The sequence below is a fragment of the Ambystoma mexicanum genome, chromosome 10 (assembly GCF_040938575.1).
Source record: "Ambystoma mexicanum isolate Mex_15411 chromosome 10, UKY_AmexF1_1, whole genome shotgun sequence".
Taxonomy (NCBI): Eukaryota; Metazoa; Chordata; class Amphibia; order Caudata; family Ambystomatidae; genus Ambystoma; species Ambystoma mexicanum.
The window spans coordinates 665693734-665710755 of NC_090932.1; positions in this window are offsets into that span (position 1 = coordinate 665693734).

A 17022-nucleotide genomic window follows, 5' to 3' on the forward strand; every position below is an offset into this window, starting at 1 on the left:
ACATTGTCACAGCAGCTACTTTTTTACTCCTACCAGTGGGATTCTCATGTCATGAATTCAGGGGATTTCCACACATATCGAGTGACTTGACCACTGGGGTAAACTGGGGCTCATCTCATGTGTCCGAAATAATGCTATTTACCCTCTGTATTCTGCCAGGGGATCTCGCCAGGTGTTCATCACACGAGCTGAATGCGTGTCGCTGCACCAGAAGATCCAGTTGGATCGGATTCCCTTAAACGTGTCCAAACCTACCTGCACAGTATAACACGTGATCCTTCGATATCATAGGGGGAAAAACTGCTCAAGACTGTCTCTGTAAACAGTGTGTCACTCAGAGGGTAAATGCACTACTGCGCTTTCCACAAATCACTCTCGTGTGCATAGAGCTGTTGACAGATGTCTAGATATGGATGAGTTTTGGTTTTCATATAGGTAATGTCACAATTGGATGCCTGTTGTATGACAACTACGTTGTCTGATCGTTTTATAAATAAAGTTTAGAGAATCAGTACTCTGGCAGAATGCAAAGATGGTGGCCATGCTGATGTGGCCTTCACCTATAACCATGACTATGTGCTTTCCACTTTCTTCGTTTGCTGAAAAAAGAACCGTGCGTTTGTGACAGAGTTAAAAACAGAGCTGGCAAACTGAACCCCGAATCTGTGAATACCAGTGGAAACGATGCAAGACCAACTTGGAGCTGCTTTGTAAATAATGGGGTAGATGATAACAATGGGGAAGTGAGCAAGAGGCAGAGCAGTATAGGAAAGGGGTGTGAGTGCTGTCAGCTGCTCAGTAGAGTAGCACTTGCACAGCACTCCCACACTGCGCATGAAATGCGCGCATGCTCGAATTTCATTGGGCTGCTGGGATGTGGAGGCAGTGATTGGAAGAGCACAAATCAGTTGTTATGCAATCACGCGATGCACAGTTTAGCAGTACATGGAAATCCAGGTATTCAGCAAGAGTAGCGAGGCAGACAATGGCTGGGCAGTCACTGCAGCAGAGCAGCACTCGCACAGCACTCCCACACTGCGCATGAAATGCGCGCATGCTCGAATTTCATTGGGCTGCTGGGATGTGGAGGCAGTGATTGGAAGAGCACAAATCAGTTGTTATGCAATCACGGGATGCACAGTTTATCAGTACATGGAAATCCAGGTATTCAGCAAGAGTAGCGAGGCAGACAATGGCTGGGCAGTCACTGCAGCAGAGCAGCACTCGCACAGCACTCGCACACTGCGCATGCAATGCGCGCATGCTCGAATTTCATTGGGCTGCTGGGATGTGGAGGCAGTGATTGGAAGAGCACAAACCAGTTGTTATGCAATCACGGGATGCACAGTTTAGCAGTACATGGAAATCCAGGTATTCAGCAAGAGTAGCGAGGCAGACAATGGCAGGGCAGTCACTGCAGTAGAACAGCACTCGCAAAGCAATCCCATCATGAACAGAACTCATTTTGTTCTTGTCAGAAAAACTGTAATCACTTGAATATCATTTTATTATGTTATTCCAATACCCTGAATTCCTGATAGATTTTCAATTACAAAGCCCACAACAATATTTTCCCACACTTCCTGATTGATTAGTCTGTACCATCTCTTATTTTTAACAAGGGAGTAGAGTGTTTAATTTTGAGTGACTCAAGTTAATGGAAGACGCATGTGGTACAGTGTTCTTTTCAAACCCAAAGTATCAAGCTATATTTAACTGATACGTGAATGGAATTGTGAGTTAATTATCCCTTTCTCATGTGGATGTGATGCTGCAGTGTTTGAATTCCGAAGTGCCTCTCATTCTGATAAAAGAAAACTGTGTGCAGATAGCCACCCCCAGGGTCAGTCAGGTAGCTTCTGGATTTCCTTGGCCATGTAAGGGAAGTTTCCCTCCAGAGAGTCAGTGACGTCACACCAGCCTCTCTTTTTATCTTCCAGGCATTGTTTTAAGTGATAGATTAATAGGTGATGTGCCAAAAACATAAACGTTTCTGTTCAGCAAAAGTTCCCTGTTTATAAATTCACAGGATTTCAATGCTGAGCAATGCGCTCTCTATCCCATTTAAAAGGAGAACTATGTAATCGTAACTATTGTTATTGTAAATAAAAATTAAATAATCTGATGGTCTGCAAACACATAACGATAATTATTTTGTGATTTAGAATGAGTGTGCTTTGTGCCATTTCCATATAGAGCATTTGACAATTCATGATGCACCTTCAAAAGCATATGGAAATATCCAAATGATGCTTTCTTTGTTCAAGACCCTCCATCCATTGTTCTGTATATCTAGAGGGCAAGTGATAAGGAGAAAGAGAGTTCCCAAGGATCTCTGATTTATAAATTCAATGTTTCCACAATTCCGGTAAGATGGCTCTGTGATCTGTGTTGGATCTGTAGGTTCGAATCCCAGCAAGACCAAATCAGTCTTTCATCCTTCCAAGGTCGATAAATGACTACCAATTTTGAATTAGTATTAATAGTAATGTATGTAAATATGTCCTATGTAAAACACTTTAGATTAAAACGTTATATAAAAAACAAATTAATATTATCGTGAATGTTAATGCTTCAGATGAATATTGCATAGTGAAATATCTGAACACATTTGCTCGAATAACTAAACATATTTGTTTATATATGTCTCAATGTTTGTGTACATATGTAAAGTAAATACGAAGGTCAATGTCAATTCAAAATATTAGTGAGACAAAAGTAGGCAGGCCACAAAGTATTCATTATCATGGGAGTCTGAACGTGTATGCTGTATTTTTCATGCCTGTACCAACTTTGTTAATTAGGGACCCACCTATATTTTCATCAATGTATTATGTTTAACTGAACGAAAACATTCTGATTAAAACAGTCTGTTTCCTGTCCTAGATGGCGGAGTGGGATTGCTGCTGTCGGGTGAAATTTACCAGTGTTATTCCTCTGTAATATTAGAACGGCTATAAAATACATTGGAAATCAATTAGGTGAACTCTTACAGAGGGGTTCAGAAGATCTCTTGCACCGGAGGAGTAGGTATGTGATGGTCCATTTAGCTTCAAATGTGAACCAGGCACCTTCTTTTATGGTTGATTTCGAGGGTTATGTGTGTAGAAAGTCTTCCAGTTACTGGGGAGTTCGCATATGTGTACTATAATATTCTTTGAAACATGGGTAGTGCAGATTTCAAAACAAATGTAGTATTTTATTTGCATTGAGTTGGGAATACAGATAAAGGGAAGATGGTTTGGAGACTATCATAAAACCTCATAAAGTATTTCAGGTCTGGGCTTTAAGATATTGAGTGAAAAATTTGGTGATGTTGCCCTTGTAGCTCTTTTAGCAACTCTGACTTAGTAATTCATAGAATTTAGCGCAGAAGCAGCGCACGCAGGCAGCGCAGGGAGGGAGCGTGCGCCAGCCGCGTGCGCCAAAACCCATTTTCACGCACAGCATATTCATGGATACTTACATCCATAACCAGTCGTGGCGCAGAGTGGCGCAGCACCCCTGCAGCAGCGCCAGTTACGCCCCCAACCCCGCCCCATGCGCCAAAAACATTGCACAAATCCCCTACATAGCACAAAGGCCAGTGGACCAGCATACAGCCCCCCAACCATGAAAACACGCTAAAATCACCACTCAGCCCTCACGTGCCAGCGAAATCACGTGTAAAACTCCCCACGCACCCCTGGAATACGTGTACCAGCTCGCGCCAGCAAAATCGCGTGTAAAACTCCCTGCGCACCCCTGGAATACGCGTACCCCACTCGTGCCAGCGAAATCGAGTGTAAAACTCCCTGCGCACCCCTCGGATTACGCATACCTGGCTCGCGCCAGCAAAATCACGTGTAAAACTCCCTGCGCACCCCTTGAATACACGTACACCGCTCGTGCCAGCGAAATCGAGTGTAAACATCCCTGTGCACCCCTGGAATACGTGTACCTCGCTCGCGCCAGCAAAATTGTGTTTGAAACTCCCTGCGCACCCCTGGAATATGCGTACCCCGCTTATGCCAGCGAAATAGAGTGTAAACCTCCCTGCGCACCCCTGGAATAAGCGTACCCCTCTCCCACCAGTGAAATCGCGTATAAAACTCCCCGTGCACCCCTCGGATTATACGTACCCCGCTCGTGCATGCGAAAATGTGTGTAAAACTCCCTGTGCACCCTTCGGATTACATGTACCCCACTCGCGCCAGCCCAATCGCATGTAATTCTCACTCCCGTACCCCCAGATTCATGTAGCAGTGTGGTGAGAAGCCACATGCACCTCTTGCAGCCAGACCACACCACAGGGGTCCACCCTACACCCCTCCCCATGCCCCACAGGCAGCCCATCCACCCTCCCCATGCCCCGCAGGCAGTCCATCCACTCTGACCATGCCCCGCAGGCAGCCCATCCACCCTGACCATGCCCCACAGGCAGCCCATCGACACTGACCATGCCCCGCAGGCAGCCCATCCATCCTGACCATGCCCGCAGGCAGCCCATCCACCCTCCCCATGCCCTGCAGGCAGCCCACCCACCCTCCCCATGCCTCCCAGGCAGCCCATCCACTCTGACCATGCCTGGCAGGCAGCCCATCCACCCTGACCATGCCCCGCAGGCAGCCCATCCACCCTCCCCATGACCCGCAGGCAGCCCATCCACTCTGAACATGCCCCGCAGGCAGCCCATCCACCCTTCCCATGCCCTGCAGGCAGCCCATCCACCCTGACCATGCCCTGCAGGCAGCCCATCCACACTCACCATGCCCTGCAGGCAGGCCACATGGCACCATACACTTGGGAGCCCCAAATAAGGCCCACCCACCCACCCACCCCCAGGTACCTGCCAGCAGGCCCGACTCATGTGTCCCCCACACACCCCCCATTGGCGGGAACCTGCCAGCAGGCCCCGACTCATGTCCACCCCACCCACCCCCTATTGACGGGCACCTGCCAGCAGGCCCCAACTCATGTCCCCCCCACCCACCCCCCCATTGACGGGCACCTGACAGCAGGCCCTGACTCATGTCCCCCCCACAACCCTCCATTGACGGGCACCTGTCAGCAGGCCCCGACTCATGTCCCCCCACCTACCCCCCATTGACAGCCACCTGCCAGCAGGCCCAGACTCATGTAGCTCCCACCCACCCCCCATTGACGGGCACCTGCCAGCAGGCCCCGACTCATGTCCCTCCCCACCCACCCCCATTGACGGGCACCTGCCAGGAGGCCCTGACTCATGTCCCTCCCCACCCACCCCCATTGACGAGCACCTGCTAGCAGGCCCAGACTCATGTCCCCCCAAACACAACATCATAACTATACAGATCCATGGCCCTAATGCCAACTCAAATCCCACCCCCCCACCCCCCCAGTACAAACACCCAACGATCCACTGCACCCACTCCCTAGTAAATTACCCATTCCATGATAGTCTGAAAAGAACCAGCATACCCATCAACAAATGTCCTACAGAGCCACACAGTGGACACATTTGACTGAGCCAATGCTCATGGAGACATGCACGAAATAAATAATAGTAGACCACACAAATAATGAAGATCAAGGAAATGTATTAAAAAGAAAATGAAATGACGAAATGAAAACCACACATGCAAAGAAATAATGATTGCAATATGAAAAATAAAGTAAAATCCAAGGAAAAATAAAAATCCAAATCATGAAAAAAGAAAAGTGGTCCATCCCCAAAGTCCATAGAAAGAAATCCTAAGTTGAAAAGCATAAAAAACATTACTCCATGTGAAGATATAAAAAAGAAAGAATGTACATGTCCGCAAAAATAGTAAATGAAAGTCTGAAGGGTCCATTATGCCAAAACAAAAGGAAACCTACAAAAAAACCCTATCAAAAATACAACTATATCCACAAAGTGGAGCAAAGTCCGTGGACTGCAAATCATAATAAAAACCAAATGAAACCTAAACCTAAATACATATATTCAAAGGCGGCGGGCTAGTCCGACGGCTCATTTTTTGATGTCCCGGGCCAGGGCATCATCGAACTACACGTCGATGTTCCGGAGGCGGGCCTCTTCCCTGGCCTCGAGGTCTCGCAGGGATGCAGACATTGCCTCCTCCAGCTCCCTGCGAGTTGTCTCGAGGCACTCAGCCCGCCTCAAAGCCCGGTGCATTGAGTTCTCTGCCCTGACCATTGTGAGCCGTGCCCTCTCCCCCGCTCCAAACCTATTTGCTGGCCCAACCGCTGCCACACGGAAGACACTCCCAATCCTGGGTCCTCCTGCCCGCCAGCCAATGCCTGCCCCGATGATGTTGAGGGCACCGAGGCCGCATGCCTCCTACGCAGAGCCTTCCACCGCCTTTCTGCTGCCTGCCGCCGTCACCACGACTGCCTCCGGGTAGATGGCAACCCCCAGGGCCGTCGTGCAGGTGCCCTGCTTGTATGTACCTGCACATCGTCCATTGCCAAGGGTGCAGTTGCTGGGGTGACCACCTGTGCTGGGGCTCTGACTCCCGACTGTGGCAGGGATGGGATCTCCACCAGCCTGGCTGCGTTGGTTGGGGCAGGTCCACAGGGGGCCCTGGTGGCATCTGGGCCAGAAGACGCACAGAGAACAACTGGCGTATAGTGTGCACAGAGGAGTAGAGGGTCTCAAGAGAGAGCAACACATGGAGGAAACCCCCGACCATGAGCCCTCCCAATTGGGCCACGTTGGCACACATCTCTTCGTGATGACGTCTGTGGTACCCCCAGGAAGCACGCACGTCATTGCGAATGTCACGTGTGCGCAACGCAACACCAATCCGGACGGACTCAATCCTGTCACGGTTCCCCATGTCCGCAGGTAGAGGAGTGCCAGATGACGCGGACCTCCCCCATACCTGCGGACGGGCCTGGGACGGGGCATCCCTGCTGGTGCATGGTGATGCAGTCACAGTGTCGGGGACAGTGACATGCACAGGCCCCTCCGCGGCGACCTGTGCTGCCTCCTGCCCCTGGACTGCACCACTTGCACCAGTGGTACCCCCCACCAGTCCCCATGTGCGGCTCTTAAGTGGCCTCCTCCTCCTCCGTACACACCACCAACCTGGATGGCTCTGCACCGTCTTCCGCTGTCGCCAACCCATGTGGGGGCTCACCCGCCCCTTCCGCTGCAGCCGTAGTGGCGGACACGGAACCAGTCCCCTTGTTCCCGGATGATGGAATCTCCTGGGAGGGTTACTGGGCCTTGCGTCGCCGGCCGGTGGAGGCATCCCTGCCGCTTTCCTCCACAGCGCCATCTCCGCCCTCTTCTTCACTCACCGCTGTGTAAAGAGAGACATTGAACACAAGCATCAGGGTACTGTATAATAGTCCACTAGACACAAAGCAATAGCACATGAGTGGCACTGTCAAACGTCATTTCCATCATGCCCCTCCACAACACATAGGTCAGTGCAGGGAATACACATGCAGGAATAGGCATGGAACATGCAACAAACATCTGCATCCATGTCCAAGGCACCGTAGAAACATCCAATGGTGGGCTGAAACTCACATGCATCATGGGACATGCTGATCACATGCACACACATCACCAGAGGGTCATGCATCTGGCCCCGTATACCCCCACACACAGTGGAAACAAGGGTGACTAGGCAGTATCAGTGAATCAACATATCGTCACAGACATGTGCCATGCATCCATGGCGTTTACCAGTCACTCACACACTACTCAGACACACGGACATGTACACCATGCATGTCCATGACAGCAGCACCCATCTCTCACACCCCAAACATGTCCAAGTACAGACACAGGTATGCATACATGGGTGCATTCTGCATGCTGCTCCGCATGATGCATTGTAACACATACACCATCCATGTGGGTCACGCCTGACTGGACTCACAAGCAGCACCATCATGTCCCTGCACACACACATCCATACATGACCCATGTCACAGATGCAGCCAAGTAGCTAACTACCACCACACTGCAACATGCACTGTTTTAAACAGTAATGCATGGGCACTTACTGCTCGACTCCAGGCAGGCCTGCATCCTTAGGATCTGGTGGTGAAGCACTGGGCGAATGCGCTCCAGGACCCTCATCTGCTGGGTGGTAAGGAGGCCCCGGCGCCCCACTGCATCCGCTGCGTTCAAGAGGCACCGGGCCTTTTGAGGGTCTTGGACTTGTAGTCCTCCAAGCGCTTCTGGAATTGTTTGATGTCGTGGGTGCCACCCCCTCGGCGTTTATGGCACCCACTATGTCCGTCCAGATCCTCTTCCGTCCTTCCTAGTCGGCGCGCAATGTTGTGAAGAGGGCATCATAATGCCCCAGGACTTGCTCCACCAGGATGCCAACTTCATTTGCACTGAAGCTGGCATCCCTCTGCCTCTCTGCTGGGAGGTTACCACTGGTGCCGGATGGTGTTGTGTGACGTTACATGCACGGGCCTTTCCTTCAGCACAGGTTAAAGCTTGAGCGTGGGCCAGCAGTCAAATGTACGTGCTGTTGGTGGAGACCGACACGTGTTTTTACTCTTCTGGATTCACACGCGATTACTTCACAGCGTTTGAAGTTCGTACCTCTTCTTTTGGCAAGGTGTTGCCTATGCGCACAAGTGAGTGTGTTTTTCTTTTTCTTTTCCACACAAGGCAGACGGTGAGTCGCACACACTATTTTTCCCATTGTGGTTCCTCCTTTGCATCACGTACGGTTTTCGAGGTCATAGTAGCCTGCATGTTCCACGCGTATGTGTTTTTTGTGTCCCTGGGTGCCACACCACACTGCTGGAGGTAAAATCCATGCACATGGGCTACTGGGGTCGCGTGCACATTTTTATTTTGAAATGTTACTATTTTTAAAAAAATATTTCAATTTTTTTTGTAATTTAATTTTTTTATAAAAATGTTTTGGAGGGGCCTGAGCATTGCATGACCCGTCATTTTTCCACAGGGGTCATAGACAGCCTTGCAGGAGCACAGGGGTACCTATTCCATCGAGTACCCTGCCCCCTTCGACCAAATTGGCCTGGACAATTGTTGAGTGCACCTCCCATCGGCTATTTACCATCTGTGCCATGGTTGGGAGGCCACCAAAGGCTAAGGGTGGCAAAGCTGGCCGTCCTCCCAGGGCTGGGCGTGGTCGGGCACGTGGGCGCAGAGACCAGGAGGGACAGGGAGTCCAGGGTGTCCAGGGTGGCTACAGAGGGGGAAGAGGAAGGGGTGCCCCACTGGGGCAGGAGGCCCAGCCACGTGCTGGTGCAGACATGCCACCACCCCCTGTGGCTCCTGGAGATGCAGCTGTTGCATCACAACCTGGTGCCCATATGACCCAACAGCAACTTAAATCTGCTGTCACGGGCCCACCGGTGGTGATAGCTGCAGGTGCAGCTGCGGGGAACACCACCCGGGCTCGAGGTCGGGCAGCGCATGTTGCATTGCATGATGAGGACTCCCAGGACGATTTCCAGCTTGTCCGGAGGTGCGGGTCATGTGTGTCCAGTGTAGCTTTGACTGGGGCACATGTATCTGGGGCAGTTATGACATCTGCTGGCCCACACAGCCAGGTGGTAGTATCTGCATGGGCAGATGCAGCCAACACCACCCCGGCAGTGAGTCAGACCCAAGCCAGACCTTCCGTCCTCATTCCAACACCCACTGCCTTGGTGTCATGATCTCTGCTTCCAAAAGGTCAGGGTTTTCCCAACTCCCTTGGAAGCAGATCCATAACCCAGGTTCCGAGTGCCAACCAGTCCCAATTGGGACCTTTTGGACCCAGTCCTGGCGCCAGTGGCACCAGGCTCATAAATATGCCCAGTCCCAGCGCTGGAAGCGCCGGGCTCATAATGCTTGGGTGGACTTACCTGCAGCAGACCATGCTGCTTACTAGCCTGCCAGTTGAGCCTCTGATCCTCTTCTGTTTGGAACTACTTTTCCTGTTGGGTGGGGCAGGAGCCACTCCCTAGATTCAGAACACTGGAACTCTTCTGGAAAGCAGGAACTCTTTTCTTACCTAGGCGTGGCTGTGGAAGGAGACACCTAAGCACTACAGGAGGCTATTTAAACCACACCCGATGGATGAATCTTGCTTTGCGTTATTCTGCATCCTCTGCAGCAGAACGCTCATCGTGTCTTCTGCATCTGATCCTGGGCCTAAGGAAAAAGGCTTACCATCCTGAATCCAGTCTTCAGCAACACCTATAAAGACAAGAAAGAACCGGTTAGCATTACGGTCTTCAGTGACAGCTCTTCACTTACCTGGTCCATCGGCTGTCACCAACGCCTCGCGCTGCATTCTGGCATCTGAAAGACAAAGGCTTACCTACTCTTCGTGCGCTCCGGAGGTCTTCACACTGCATTCCGGCATCTGAAAGACAAAAGCTTACCAACTCTTCGCACGCTCCGGAGGCCTTCGGCGCTGCATCCCGCATCTGAAAGACAAAACAAGGTGCGTTTAAAGACATTGGGGAACTTTAATACTCACGTGCCATTACTCCTTTCCACATCTAACCCAGTGGGTATTCCGGCACCCTGCAGCCGCTCCGAACTTGTACCTGCAAAATAAAAAGACAGTTAGAGCGCATCGTGAAGCAGGCAACAAGCGCTTACTTACGTGCTTCCAGGCGCTTCTATTCATCACACGGGCTCCATCTTCAACTCACTTCAGCCCGTCATCCGCCATCGCCGGAACCCTGCAAAACAAGAGACATCATTACTAAAGACTTTAAAGACATTAGAATTACTCGAAACTTACCGTTCGTGCAGTAAACGACGGACAGCAGTCCTCTGAAGTCAAGAGGCCCGCTCCCCTTATCCAGTGAAGAAACTGGTTACAGCACCCTACCCCGAGGCAGATGGAGAGCACAGCGTTCACTTACCTAAGGTGAGAGCGTTAACCTTTGGGGTTCTACAGGAGAAGAGAAAGGGAAGAAGAGAGAGACATTCAATAACCCAGTTCCTTAATCCCATATTTTCTATCTGCAGACATCTTACCCTTCGAGTCAAACATACAGTGCACAGAGGTCCAGCCCAAAGAGCCAGCCGTGTGTTACACATCACCTTTGAAGATACGGTATACGCCCAGTCAAGACCGGCGCCTCTACAGGAATCAGGTGAGCGTTACAGAACGCAAAGCCTACCACAAAACTCCCGTCCAGGCGCTATGGAAACCTCGGATACCGACCAGCTAGCCCAGTTACTTGGGGAACTAAGGGCAGAAGTGCATGCAGCCCGTCAGGAAACGAATGCTCTAAGAAGGCAACTGATTATTTCCAAGGAGCGAACAGATGATCTCGCTAGACAATTGCTACAGTCACAAGCCGGACAGGCCCCGTTACCCGCATCTGGGGGAAATCTTCCTTCTACATCCTCTATGAATCCAGTGCAGATCAACCTACCTGGGAATGTACTTCTGGCTCCGCCCGAACGATTTTCTGGTGACCCAAAGAGGTTTGCAGTATTTATCAATCAGTGCCGGTTGCATTTCTTATGCCGGCCAGCAGCCTTTCCAACTGATCAAGCTAAAGTAGCTTTCGTGCTTTCGTACCTTAGTGGCAATGCGGCAGACTGGTCGATCCCTCTAGTAAATCAAGATGATCCGGTCCTCCATGATTTTCAAGCTTTTCAGCTCAGTATGGAAAAACTGTTCGCAAGACATTCACAGGGGCAGGCCTTGGACAATGAGCTTCTTTCGTTGCGACAAGGTAATCAAGACCTTTTGGCTTATATTGCGTCTTTCAACAGACTGATAGTGGAAACTCAATGGCCTGAGGACAAAAGGATTACGCTGTTTTATAGAGGTCTACGTGGAGAGCTTAAAGATGTGTTAGCCCAAGTAGTGAATCCCCCACAAGATTGTTCGGACTATATAGACTTAGTCGTTCAAATAGATCACAGACTGCAGAACAGGAAGGCCGATCGTTCCAAGTTTGATGCTCGAGTATTTTCCAAACCGCCAACTCCTTCCAAAGGAGTAGACTCCGGGGAACCCATGCAAATAGGGGGTCTGAAAGGTCCTCTAACACAAAAGGAGCGGGAAAGGAGAAAACAGTTGCAATTATGCCTCTATTGCGGAAACTCAGGGCACTTTCTTCGAGACTGTCCGGTGAAACCTGTCAAGAAGGCAGTAGGAGCTGCAGTTACCAAAGTTACAAACTCTGAGCAGGGAAACGACCTCGCCCGACAAGAATAGAGGTCCTCTTGCCGAGCGTGAAAACTAGTTCCGTGACCTCGCATTTCGTGATACCTATGGTCCTCATTAGCCCTGATAATCCGGATCGATTACATGCAATTGAAGCTTACGTCGACAGCGATGCCATCGGCAATTATGTGGATCATGAAATGGTTTTGAGAATGAATCTAACTCTTTGTCCCAAGGCTGTAAAGGACGTCATTACTACGGTGGATGGTACGGAGATAGCCTCCGGGCCAGTAACGCATACCACTCAAGAGCTGACGCTAGTAAGTCAAGATGGACACCATGAGAAGATCGTGTTCGATGTGATCAAGGCCCCTCAGTTTCAGATTATTCTAGGAATACCTTGGTTAGAGAAACACAATCCTCTGATCGATTGGCGAGCAAGAACTGTCCAGTTTCCAGAATGTGTCTCTACTTGTCACCCTCCACCTGGTGTTGCACTGGCAGCAATTTCTTCAGAGACTCCCCAGTTACCTCCCGAATACCTAGAATACCAAGATGTTTTCCGGAAGGATCAGGCTAACTCTCTACCTCCTCATAGGTCTTATGACTGCCAGATAGACCTGATACCTGGATCTACTCCTCCTTGTAGTAGAATTTATGCCCTCACCGAGCCTGAGAACCTTCACCTTCGACAATACCTGGATCAATACCTGGCAAATGGGTTTATTCGTCCTTCCAAGTCCCCTGCTTCTTCAGCTTTGTTCTTCGTTCCAAAAAAGGAAGGAGACCTTAGAACTTGTATAGATTATCGCTCCCTGAACCAGATCACCGTTAAGAATAGATATCCGTTACCTTTGATCCCTGAACTCCTGGACCAAGTCAGAAAAGCATGCATATATACAAAGCTGGATCTTAGAGGAGCTTACCACTTGGTACGAGTAAAAGAGGGCGATGAATGGAAGACGGCCTTCCGCACCAAGTATGGGCTATTTGAATATCAGGTCATGCCCTTCGGACTTTGCAATGCCCCGGCCGCCTTTCAATATTTAATGAACGATGTCCTCAGAGAGCTCATAGATGTGTGTGTTGTTGTTTACATTGACGACATCCTCGTTTATTCTTCATCGGAATCTGAACATCGGAAACACGTGAAAATGGTCCTCGAAAGATTGCGTCAACACAAACTTTTCGCTAAGTTGGAAAAATGTGTTTTCAACGTGACTGAAGTTGAATTCTTGGGATTCATATTATCACCTGGCGGAGTGCGTATGGATTCAAAGAAGGTCGAGGCAGTTCTCAAATGGCCATCACCATCCTCCGTAAAAGGTGTGCAAAGCATGTTAGGCTTCGCTAACTTTTACCGCAGGTTTATCCCCGAATTCTCTCGAATAGTCCAGCCCATCACTGCCTTGTTAAAGAAAAACAAACGTTTTGAATGGTCTACCGAGGCGGAACAAGCTTTCCAGGATTTGAAGACTAAATTTATCTCTGCACCAATCTTAAAACACCCTCGCCCCGAACTCCCCTACATCGTGGAAACTGATGCTTCAAGCCTTGCCATGGGGGCAGTTCTATCACAAAAGGACCCGCTAACCAATCAGTTGCATCCCGTGGCATTTTGGTCCCACAAATTCTCGCCTCCTGAAATCAATTACACGATTACTGACAAGGAACTTCTGGCTATCAAGTCTGCCTTTAAGGCTTGGCGGCATTATCTGCTGGGGGCCCGACACACCGTTACTGTGATTACGGATCACCGAAACCTGCAATATTTGAAAACCGCAAAAGCCCAATCCTCTAGACAACTCCGTTGGGCATTATTCTTTGCCGAGTTTGACTTCATAATTACCTATTGACCTGGTACAAAGAACGGTAAAGCTGATGCCCTTTCTCGGATGGGAGTGGAAGAACACTTGATCAACCCTAAACCTGTACCAATCATTCCCGAACAAAGAATTCTGGGTGTAATCGCCACAGAATCCATAGAGGAAGTTAAGGATAAAGCCAGGCAACTTGTAACTCCAGCAGACATACAGAATTGGCATCTGCAGGGAAAGGACTTTGCAGTAAAGGACAACTTATTGTATTTCCAAGAACGATTATACCTACCCAGCACAGATTTACAGAAAAAAGTAATCTCTTGTTATCACGATTCTTTAATGGAAGGACATCCCGGTATGGCCAAGACCTCAGAAAAGATCAAGCGCTACTTCTGGTGGCCGTCTTGGAAAAAAGATATCAGAGACTTTATAATGTCCTGTGGAGTATGCGCCCAAAACAAGAGTCAAAAGGAAAGACCAGCAGGCCTCTTACGCCCTATTGACATCCCACCTCGCCCTTGGCATACGCTTTCTATGGACTTCATGACCGATCTACCTCCATGCTCCGGATACAATACGATTCTAGTAATCGTGGACTTATTCTCCAAGATGGCGCATTTCATTCCGCTCAAAGGCTTGCCAACAGCAGCAACTCTGGCCGAGAATTTCTCGAAAACATCGTCCGACTGCACGGTTTTCCTTCGGTTCTAATTTCGGATCGAGGTAGTCAATTTATTTCTCATTTTTGGCGAAGTTGCTGTCGGTCGGCTCAAATTGATGTGAGACTATCGACCAGTCACCACCCTCAGACCGACGGGCAAACCGAGAGGACCAATCAAACTCTGGAACAGTATTTACGCTGCATGCTGCAACAAACTGAAAAAACTTGGAAAGACATCCTTTGTATAGCCGAATATGCCTACAATAACTCTGTCCATTCGGGAACTGGGAAAACCCCGTTTTTTCTTTTGTACGGCAGTCACCCTCGAACCTCGGAGTTGGATCCCCTCCAAGATCTTGAAACACCAGCAGTAGACTACCTGCATTCTACAATCACCCAAGCCTTTAAGGAAGCTGTTTCTCACCTTCAAAGGGCTAAAGAACAATACAAGAAAGGAGCAGATCAACATCGGAAGGAAGCCCCTCAATATCAAGTAGGGGATCAAGTCTGGTTATCTACCAAATATCTACCTCTAAAAGGGCCACGCACATTCAACCCAAGATACCTTGGTCCCTATTCCATCACTACCATAGTAAACCCAGTAGCGGTCAAGTTGGACTTGCCCCCGCACATGAAGATACATCCGGTCTTCCACGTCTCTCTATTAAAACCTGTGCAACCTCAAACCCGACTAACTAAATCTCCAAAACCTATCCTAGTTGATGGAGAACTCGAGTTTGAAGTCAAAAGCATTCTGGACTCCAAGATCTCCAAATCTAAACTATTCTACCTAATTGACTGGAAAGGCTACGGCCCCCAAGAGAGATCCTGGGAACCTGCTGAATATGTCCACGCTCCTCGCCTAATCAAAAGATTTCACCGAACATTTCCTGACAAGCCAAAACCCCCGGAGAAGCCCGGTTTGGGAGGGGCCTTGAGGGGGGGTACTGTCATGATCTCTGCTTCCAAAAGGTCAGGGTTTTCCCAACTCCCTTGGAAGCAGATCCATAACCCAGGTTCCGAGTGCCAACCAGTCCCAATTGGGACCTTTTGGACCCAGTCCTGGCGCCAGTGGCACCAGGCTCACAAATATGCACAGTCCCAGCGCTGGAAGCGCCGGGCTCATAATGCTTGGGTGGACTTACCTGCAGCAGACCATGCTGCTTACTTGCCTGCCAGTTGAGCCTCTGATCCTCTTCTGTTTGGAACTACTTTTCCTGTTGGGTGGGGCAGGAGCCACTCCCTAGATTCAGAACACTGGAACTCTTCTGGAAAGCAGGAACTCTTTTCTTACCTAGGCGTGGCTGTGGAAGGAGACACCTAAGCACTACAGGAGGCTATTTAAACCACACCCGATGGATGAATCTTGCTTTGCGTTATTCTGCATCCTCTGCAGCAGAACGCTCATCGTGTCTTCTGCATCTGATCCTGGGCCTAAGGAAAAAGGCTTACCATCCTGAATCCAGTCTTCAGCAACACCTATAAAGACAAGAAAGAACAGGTTAGCATTACGGTCTTCAGTGACAGCTCTTCACTTACCTGGTCCATCGGCTGTCACCAACGCCTCGCGCTGCATTCCGGCATCTGAAAGACAAAGGCTTACCTACTCTTCGTGCGCTCCGGAGGTCTTCACACTGCATTCCGGCATCTGAAAGACAAAAGCTTACCAACTCTTTGCACGCTCCGGAGGCCTTCGGCGCTGCATCCCGCATCTGAAAGACAAAACAAGGTGCGTTTAAAGACATTGGGGAACTTTAATACTCACGTGCCATTACTCCTTTCCACATCTAACCCAGTGGGTATTCCGGCACCCTGCAGCCGCTCCGAACTTGTACCTGCAAAATAAAAAGACAGTTAGAGCGCATCGTGAAGCAGGCAACAAGCGCTTACTTACGTGCTTCCAGGCGCTTCTATTCATCACACGGGCTCCATCTTCAACTCACTTCAGCCCGTCATCCGCCATCGCCGGAACCCTGCAAAACAAGAGACATCATTACTAAAGACTTTAAAGACATTAGAATTACTCGAAACTTACCGTTCATGCAGTAAACGACGGACAGCAGTCCTCTGAAGTCAAGAGGCCTGCTCCCCTTATCCAGTGAAGAAACTGGTTACAGCACCCTACCCCGAGGCAGATGGAGAGCACAGCGTTCACTTACCTAAGGTGAGAGCGTTAACCTTTGGGGTTCTACAGGAGAAAAGAAAGGGAAGAAGAGAGAGACATTCAATAACCCAGTTCCTTAATCCCATATTTTCTATCTGCAGACATCTTACCCTTCGAGTCAGACATACAGTGCACAGAGGTCCAGCCCAAAGAGCCAGCCGTGTGTTACACATCACCTTTGAAGATACGGTATACGCCCAGTCAAGACCGGCGCCTCTACGGGAATCAGGTGAGCGTTACACTTGGTCCAGTCCACCAGCGCCACTGCCCCCACTGATCAGGGCC